Source organism: Triticum aestivum, chromosome 3A (assembly GCF_018294505.1).
Source record: "Triticum aestivum cultivar Chinese Spring chromosome 3A, IWGSC CS RefSeq v2.1, whole genome shotgun sequence".
NCBI classification, from domain to species: domain Eukaryota; kingdom Viridiplantae; phylum Streptophyta; class Magnoliopsida; order Poales; family Poaceae; genus Triticum; species Triticum aestivum.
This window is the reverse complement of record NC_057800.1, coordinates 86,730,783-86,739,441: the sequence shown is the minus strand read 5'-3', so window position 1 is coordinate 86,739,441 and position 8,659 is coordinate 86,730,783.

Here is an 8,659-nt window from a genome sequence, read left to right as displayed (position 1 = left end):
TTGGAGAAGCTGCTTATATATTAGGCATCAAGATCTATAGAGATAGATCAAGACGCCTCATAGGTATTTCACAAAGCACATACCTTGATAAGATATTCAATATGGATCAGTCTAAGAAGGGGTTCTTGCCTGTGTTGCAAGGTGTGAAATTGAGCTCAGCTCAATGTCCGACCACGGCAGAAGATATAGAAGAGATGAGTGTCATCCCGTATGCCTCAACCATAGGGTCTATTATGTATGCCATGCTGTGTACCAGACCTGATGTAAACCTTGCCGTAAGTTTGGTAGGTAGGTACCAAAGTATTCCCGTCAAGGAACACTGGACAGCGGTCAAGAATATCCTGAAGTACCTGAAAAGGACTAAGGAAATGTTTCTCGTTTATGGAGGTGACGAAGAGCTCGTCGTAAAGGGTTACGTCGATGCTAGCTTCGACACAGATCTGGATGACTCTAAGTCACAAACCGAATACGTGTATATTTTGAATGGTGGGGCAGTAAGCTGGTGCAGTTGCAAGAAGAGCGTCGTGGCGGGATCTACATGTGAGGCGGAGTACATGGCGGCCTCGGAGGTAGCGCATGAAGCAATTTGGGTGAAGGAGTTCATCACCGACCTAGGAGTCATACCCAATGCGTCGGGGCCGATCAAACTCTTCTGTGACAACACTGGAGCTATTGCACTTGCCAAGGAGCCCAGGTTTCACAAGAAGACCAGGCACATCAAGCGTCGCTTCAACTCCATTCGTGAAAATGTTCAAGATGGAGACATAGATATTTGTAAAGTACATACGGACCTGAATGTAGCAGATCCGTTGACTAAACCTCTCCCTAGAGCAAAACATGATCAACACCAAAATTCCATGGGTGTTCGATTCATCACAATGTAACTAGATTATTGACTCTAGTGCAAGTGGGAGACTGTTGAAAATATGCCCTAGAGGCAATAATAAAAGGATTATTATTATATTTCCTTGTTCATGATGATTGTCTTTTATTCATGCTATAATTGTGTTATCCGGAAATCGTAATACATGTGTGAATACATAGACACCAACATGTCCCTAGTAAGCCTCTAGTTGACTAGCTCGTTGATCAACAGATAGTCATGGTTTCCTGACTATGGACATTGGATGTCATTGATAATGAGATCACATCATTAGGAGAATGATGTGATGGACAAGACCCAATCCTAAACATAGCACAAGATCGTATAGTTCGTTTGCTAGAGTTTTTCCAATGTCAAGTATCTTTTCCTTAGACCATGAGATCATGTAACTCCTGGATACCGTAGGAATGCTTTGGGTGTACCAAACGTCACAACGTAACTGGGTGACTATAAAGGTATACTACGGGTATCTCCGAAAGTGTCTGTTGGGTTGACACGGATCAAGACTGGGATTTGTCACTCCGTATGACAGAGAGGTATCTCTGGGACCACTCGGTAATGCATCATCATAATGATCTCAAAGTGACCAAGTGTCTGGTCACGGGATCATGCATTACGGTATGAGTAAAGTGACTTGCCGGTAACGAGATTTAACGAGGTATTGGGATACCGACGATCGAATCTCGGGCAAGTAACGTACCGATTGACAAAGGGAATTGTATACGGGGTTGCTTGAATCCTCGACATCGTGGTTCATCCGATGAGGTCATCGAGGAGCATGTGGGAGCCAACATGGGTATCCAGATCCCGTTGTTGGTTATTGACCGGAGAGCCGTCTCGGTCATGTCTACATGTCTCCCGAACCCGTAGGGTCTACACACTTAAGGTTCGGTGACGCTAGGGTTGTAGAGATATGAATATGCAGTAACCTAAAAGTTGTCCGGAGTCCCAGATGAGATCCCGGACATCACGAGGAGTTCTGGAATGGTCCGGAGGTGAAGAATTATATATAGGAAGTGCAGTTTCGGCCATCAGGAGAGTTTTGTGGGTCACCGGTATTGTACCGGGACCACCGGAAGGGTCCCGGGGGTCCACCGGGTGGGGCCACCCATCCCGGAGGGCCCATGGGCTGAAGTGGGGAGGGGAACCAGCCCATAGTGGGCTGGTGCGCCCCCTTTGGCCCACCCCATGCGCCTAGGGTTGGGAACCCTAGGGTGGGGGGCGCCCACCTAGCTTGGGGGGCACTCCACCCCTTGGCCGCCGCCCCCCTAGGAGATCCCATCTCCTAGGGCCGGCGGCCCCCTAGGGGAGCCTATATAAAGGGGGGGAGGGGCAGCCGCACCCTTAACTCTTGGCGCCTCCCTCTCCCCTGCTACACCTCTCCCTCTCGCAGAAGAACGGCGAAGCCCTGCTGCGGTGACTGCTGCATCAACTACCACGCCATCGTGCTGCTGGATCTTCATCAACCTCTCCTCCCCCCTTGCTGGATCAAGAAGGAGGAGACGTCACGCTGACCGTACGTGTGTTGAACACGGAGGTGCCGTCCGTTCGGCGCTAGGATCTCCGGTGATTTGGATCACGTCGAGTACGACTTCCTCATCCCCGTTCTTTGAACGCTTCCGCGCGTGATCTACAAAGGTATGTAGATGCAATCCAATCACTCGTTGCTAGATGAACTCATAGATGGATCTTGGTGAAACCGTAGGAAATTTTTTGTTTTCTGCAACGTTCCCCAACACCCGGTACGAGTGCGGTCTTTTGGTGGGTTGGTGCATTGGAGGACTTTATTTCAAATGATTCCAAAATCTTATTTCCAAGTTTAAAAAAATATATGTGAAATCTTATACATGTTCGCGACAGATTTGTAAAATTTCGTTCAAAAATATTATTAATGCAAGCTGAACAAAAAAAAATCCCAGCCCCACAACAACAAAAGTTGGCCCCTCTTTCATGCATGTATTTGTTTTTTTTCTATGCCATGTATGAAAGTATATTGTTCTGAAAAATTTCATGAACATGTTATATATGTATTTGTGTATGTGCAGAAATATTCATTTCTTGTGATGTATGAAAATATTCTTTTTTCTATGCCACGTATGAAAGTATATTGTTCTGAAAAATTTCATGAACATGTTATATATGTATTTGTGTATGTGCAGAAATATTTATTTTTTGTGATGTAGAAATATATTTTCTTTTAAAGTCCTGCGTGGAACTCGTCCACCGTTTGCACTTTTCAACCCCGCACGATGTATTTGAACTACCAGCAAACATGTCCGTGCGTTTCAACCGGAGAAACAAATCCTCGTACGCCCCTACTGATCCATCTGCATTACCACTTCTTCTCTTCGCCATCATTATTGATGGTGGTCACTATGTGCGGGTATTTGTAAGGAACATGACGAATCCCAAGGTGATGAGCTTGGTCATCATACTCTAGCACGCGGTTTTGAGCTTGGTCAAATAAAATAAAAAAGATTACGAACCATTTCCTTCCCACTCTCGAAATGGGATGGGGGCGTCCCACCATCAGTGCTTCCTTTGTTCATAGACTCAAGCATATGGTTAAAACAATGAATTGTGTTTTCTATAACATCAAAGACAATTAAGGGCATAAATCGAGGCAACGTCAATCTATGATGGGGTGGTCGGGGCAACGTTGGGAGCTCAACGCACCACCGAGTATGGTTGACATTGTGTTGGGGAAGGTTGCTCTAACTTACCGAGGGGCGTCGTGCCTACGTGAGCGATGGTGCTCCTCTACCGTCAAGGTGCACACCACCAATGGTAAGGGTGGTGAATGTGTTGTTCTGGATTGCGTCTAGTTAGGGATCGAAGAAGGGGGCGGACACAGATTGAGCTACAGGGGCGGCATGGTGGTTGGAGTGAAGGAAGTAGGTCGGAATAGAAAAGGGAGGGAGGTGGGGTGGGGGCGCATGTATGACAAAAATGGCAGACAATCCATTCTCCAGCGGATATTTGGCACACGAGTAGATGAGTTCCTTCAAGGGCTTTTTTATCCGCACGTCTCATGCGGACAAATAGAACCCGAGTATGTGACGTTGTTGGACATTCATTGACAGCCGAACAAAGTCGAGGATATGCAACCTAGTTGTTTATAGAAAGAGACAAAAATCCAAAATAACACAAGTAAAAAAAGGCAATAGTATGGCTAACCAAGCTTTTCAACCTCATTTTTCGGGCAAACAAGATGCCAGAAGAATGGAGACGGAGTATATTAGTACCAATCTTCAAGAACAAGGGGGATGTTCAGAGTTGTACTAATTACCGTGGAATTAAGCTGATGAGCCATACAATGAAGCTATGGGAGAGAGTCATTGAGCACCGCTTAAGAAGAATGACAAGCGTGACCAAAAATCAGTTTGGTTTCATGCCTGGGAGGTCGACCATGGAAGCCATTTTCTTGGTACGATAACTTATGGAGAGATATAGGGAGCAAAAGAAGGACTTGCATATGGTGTTCATTGACTTGGAGAAGGCCTATGATAAGATACCGCGGAATGTCATGTGGTGGGCCTTGGAGAAACACAAAGTCCCAACAAAGTACATTACCCTCATCAAGGACATGTACGATCATGTTGTGACAAGTGTTCGAACAAGTGATGTCGACACCGATGACTTCCCGATTAAGATAGGACTGCATCAGGGGTCAGCTTTGAGCCCTTATCTTTTTGCATTGGTGATGGATGAGGTCACAAGGATATACAAGGAGATATCCCATGGTGTATGCTCTTTGCGGATGATGTGGTGCTAGTTGACGATAGTCGGACGGGGGTAAATAGGAAGTTAGAGTTATGGAGACAAACCTTGGAATCGAAAGGGTTTAGGCTTAGTAGAACTAAAACCGAGTACATGATGTGCATTTTCAGTACTACTAGGTGTGAGGAGGAGGAGGTTAGCCTTGATGGCCAGGTGGTACCTCGGAAGGACACCTTTCGGTATTTGGGGTCAATGTTGCAGGAGGATGGGGGTATTGATGAAGATGTGAACCATCGAATCAAAGCCAGATGGATGAAGTGGCGCCAAGCTTCTGGCATTCTCTGTGACAAGAGAGTGCCACAAAAGCTAAAAGGCAAGTTCTACAGGACGGCGGTTCGACCCGCAATGTTATATGGCGCGGAGTGTTGGCCGACTAAAAGGCGACATGTTCAACAGTTAGGTGTGGCGAAGATGCGTATGTTGAGATGGATGTGTGGCCACACGAGGAAGGATCGAGTCCGGAATGATGATATACGAGATAGAGTTGGGGTAGCACCAATTGAGGAGAAGCTTGTCCAACATCGTCTGAGATGGTTTGGGCATATTCAGCGCAGGCCTCCAGAAGCTCCAGTGCATAGCGGACGGCTAAAGCGTGCGGAGAATGTCAAGACAGGGCGGGGTAGACCAAATTTGACATGGGAGGAGTCCGTTAAGAGAGACCTGAAGGATTGGAGTATCACCAAAGAGCTAGCTATGGACAGGGGTGCGTGGAAGCTTGCTATCCATGTGCCAGAGCCATGAGTTGGTTGCGAGATCTTATGGGTTTCACCTCTAGCCTACCCCAACTTGTTTGGGACTAAAGGCTTTGTTGTTGTTGTTGTTTGTTATTGTTGTTGGTTGAAGGAAAAAAGTACTTCAAAGCTAACAACGGTCAAGTCGAAACATTCTCTTCTTTCTTCTTTGTCATTATCTTCTATTATTAGAATCAAAAACAAAAAAGAGAAAAAATGTAAAAGAAAAAACATCAATGCCTCATGAAGTGCAAAGGTGAAAGTGCAACTAATCCCTGGGTGGTTTTGGTAATTCATAACAACATATAGCTCGTTGAACTAATATCCATTTAAGATAAATATTTCAGGAAGTTCAATGAATGGCATGACATGGACTAGAGATGTGGACCCCTCAAAATGCTAAGGGCACATGTTGGAAAAAGCTCAAGACTCTTCATCTTTGTTTTAGTGATCCAAGATCACATTGAGTCCATAGAAAAGTCACTACTATTAAAAGGGGGTGAGGTGTTGCTTAATGGTTTGCTTGCTCGAATGCTTAGTGATATTGCTCCAAAACCCTCAACCACTTTCTCCACCCAAATATGTCAAAACCCTAAACTCCAACTCGACCCCACCGATTCTTTCTATCCCGCGCCACCAAGTTCATATGACATAGCCACAGCTAGAAACCCTAACAGTTTGGTCACACCGATACTGATCTCGGTCTCACCGAGATGGCCTTGCCAACTCATTGTTATCAGTTGAAATTATTTCGGTCTCACCGAAATTGCAATCGGTCTCACCGAGATGGCTTGAACAAGTCTTTTGTTGCCTTATTGCTTTACTTCAGTCTCACCGAGTTGATACAATTGGCGGCACCAAGATGAGGTTTACCCTAAGCCCTAGCACATCGGTCCCACCGAGTTGTTCCAATCGGTTCCAATCGGTCCCACTAAGATTCCTGATGTTCACATTTTTTAACTAATCGGTGCCACTGAGTTTAGCTATTCGGTCTCACCGAGATTGGTCAAATGTGTGTGCCCGTTGAATTTTGAGTGGAGGGTATATGTACCCCTCCACTCCTCTCCATACGAGAGAGGGCTATCAGAACGTGCGTACACTTTCAGCATACATTTTCTAAGAGAGAACCACATACTCATGTGTTGAGATCAATATATACCAATCCTACCATAAGAATCTTGATTTTCAGCCTTTCCCAAGTTGCTTTCCACTCAAATCATCTTTCCACCATATCCAAATCTATGAGAGAGAGAGTTGAGTGTTGAGAAGACTACCATTTGAAGCAGAAAATCAAGGAGTTCATCATCAACACACCGTTTATTACCTTATGGAGATTGGTGTCTCCTAGATTGGTTAGGTGTCGCTTGAGAACCTCCGTCAAGATGTGGAGTTGAACCAAGAAGTTTGTAAGGGCAAGGAGATCACCTACTTCATGAAGATCTACCCGAGTGAGGCAAGTCCTTCGTGGGTGATGACCATGGTGGGATAGACAATGTTGCTTCTTCGTGGACCCTTCGCGGATGGAGCCCTTCGTGGACCCGTGCAGCCGTTACCATTCGTGGGTTGAAGTCTCCATCAACGTGGATGTACGATAGCACCATCTATCGAAACCACACCAAAAATCTTTATGTCTCCATTATGTTTGCCTTCTCCAAACCCTTCCCTTTACCTTCATATGCAATATTTTACTTTCCGCTGCTACACTCTCAAAATTGCATGTGTAGATTGATTGCTTGACTTGTGCTAATTGCTAAAATCTGCCCACAACTAAAATTGAGAAAATGTTAAATATTTATTTGGTCAAGTAGTCTAATCATCCCCCTCTAAACATACTTTCGATCCTACAAAAGGTGTTTTGGACAACACAGGCGTTTACTGGATATGGTACAGTCGGCCAAGTCCAAGTGCTCCTAAATTTTGTTCTGGGGGTTAACATTTTTTGATTTCCCAATGTTTTTTAAATAAATCATGACATTTTTATGAATATGCAAACATTTTTTAAAACACATCAACATTTTATACTTTCTTGAATTTTTTTTAAATCCACTTTTTAAATTTGGACTTTTTTGAAATCTTGAAATATTTTAATAAATAAGTAAAAAAGGGGAAGAAAAAACGAAAAGAAAAAAACAAAATAAAAATAGGCGGCGTCCCGCCCGGACATGGTCCGGCCCAGAAGGGCTTGTGGGGAAGGGGGTGTGCACGTTGGCTCGTTCGCCAGCACTAAATAGGAGGTCTCGGTAGGAGCGCAAACTTGTGGTGGACCGGTGCATCGGAGGACTTTATTTGAAATGATTCCAAAATAATATTACCAAGTTAAAAAATATGTGAAAGCTTATATATATTCGCGACGGATTTGTAAAATTCCATTCAAAAATATTGTTAATGCAAGCTGAACAAAAAAACAAAATCCCAGCCCCACAACAACAAAAGTTGGCCCCACTTTCATGCACGTATCTGTTTTTTTTTATCTATGGCACATATGAAAGTATATTGTTCTGAAAATTTTCATGAACATGTTATATATGTATTTGTGTTTGTACAGAAAAAATATATTTTTGTGTGATGTAGAAATATCTTTTCTTTTAAAGTCCTACGTGGAGCTCGTCCACCGTTTGCACTTTTCGGTCCCGATACGATGTATTTGTACCACTAGCAAACATGCCCGTGCGTCCAACCTGAGAAACAAATCCTCGCTACAGATCCATATGCGTTACCACTTCTTTTCTTTGCCATCATTGTTGATGGTAGTCACCCCTGTGCGCGTATTTGTAAGGAACATGATCAATCCCAAGGTGATGAGCTTGGTCATCATACTCTAGAATGCCGTTTTGAGCTTGGTCAAATAAAATATAAGACATCACGAACCGTTTCTTTTCCATTTTTGAAATGGGGTGGGGGCGTCCAACCATCGGCGCTTCTTTTGTTCATAGACTCAAGCAAATGGTTAAAACAATCAATTACGTTTTTAATAACATCAAAAACAATTAAGAGCATAAATCAAGACAACGTCAATCTACGATGGGGAGGCCGGGGCAACGTCGGGAGCTCAACACACCACCAAGTATGGTTGACATTGTGTTGGGGGAGGTTGCTCGTGCTCCTCTGGCGTCAAGGTGCACACCATCAATGGCAAGGGTGTTGAATGTGTTTTCCGAACAGCATCTAGTTAGGGAGCGAAGAAGGAGGGTAGACACATTTTGAGCTACAGGGGGCGGAAGGTTGGAGTGAAGGCGGGAGTAGGACAGAATAGAAAAAGGAGGGA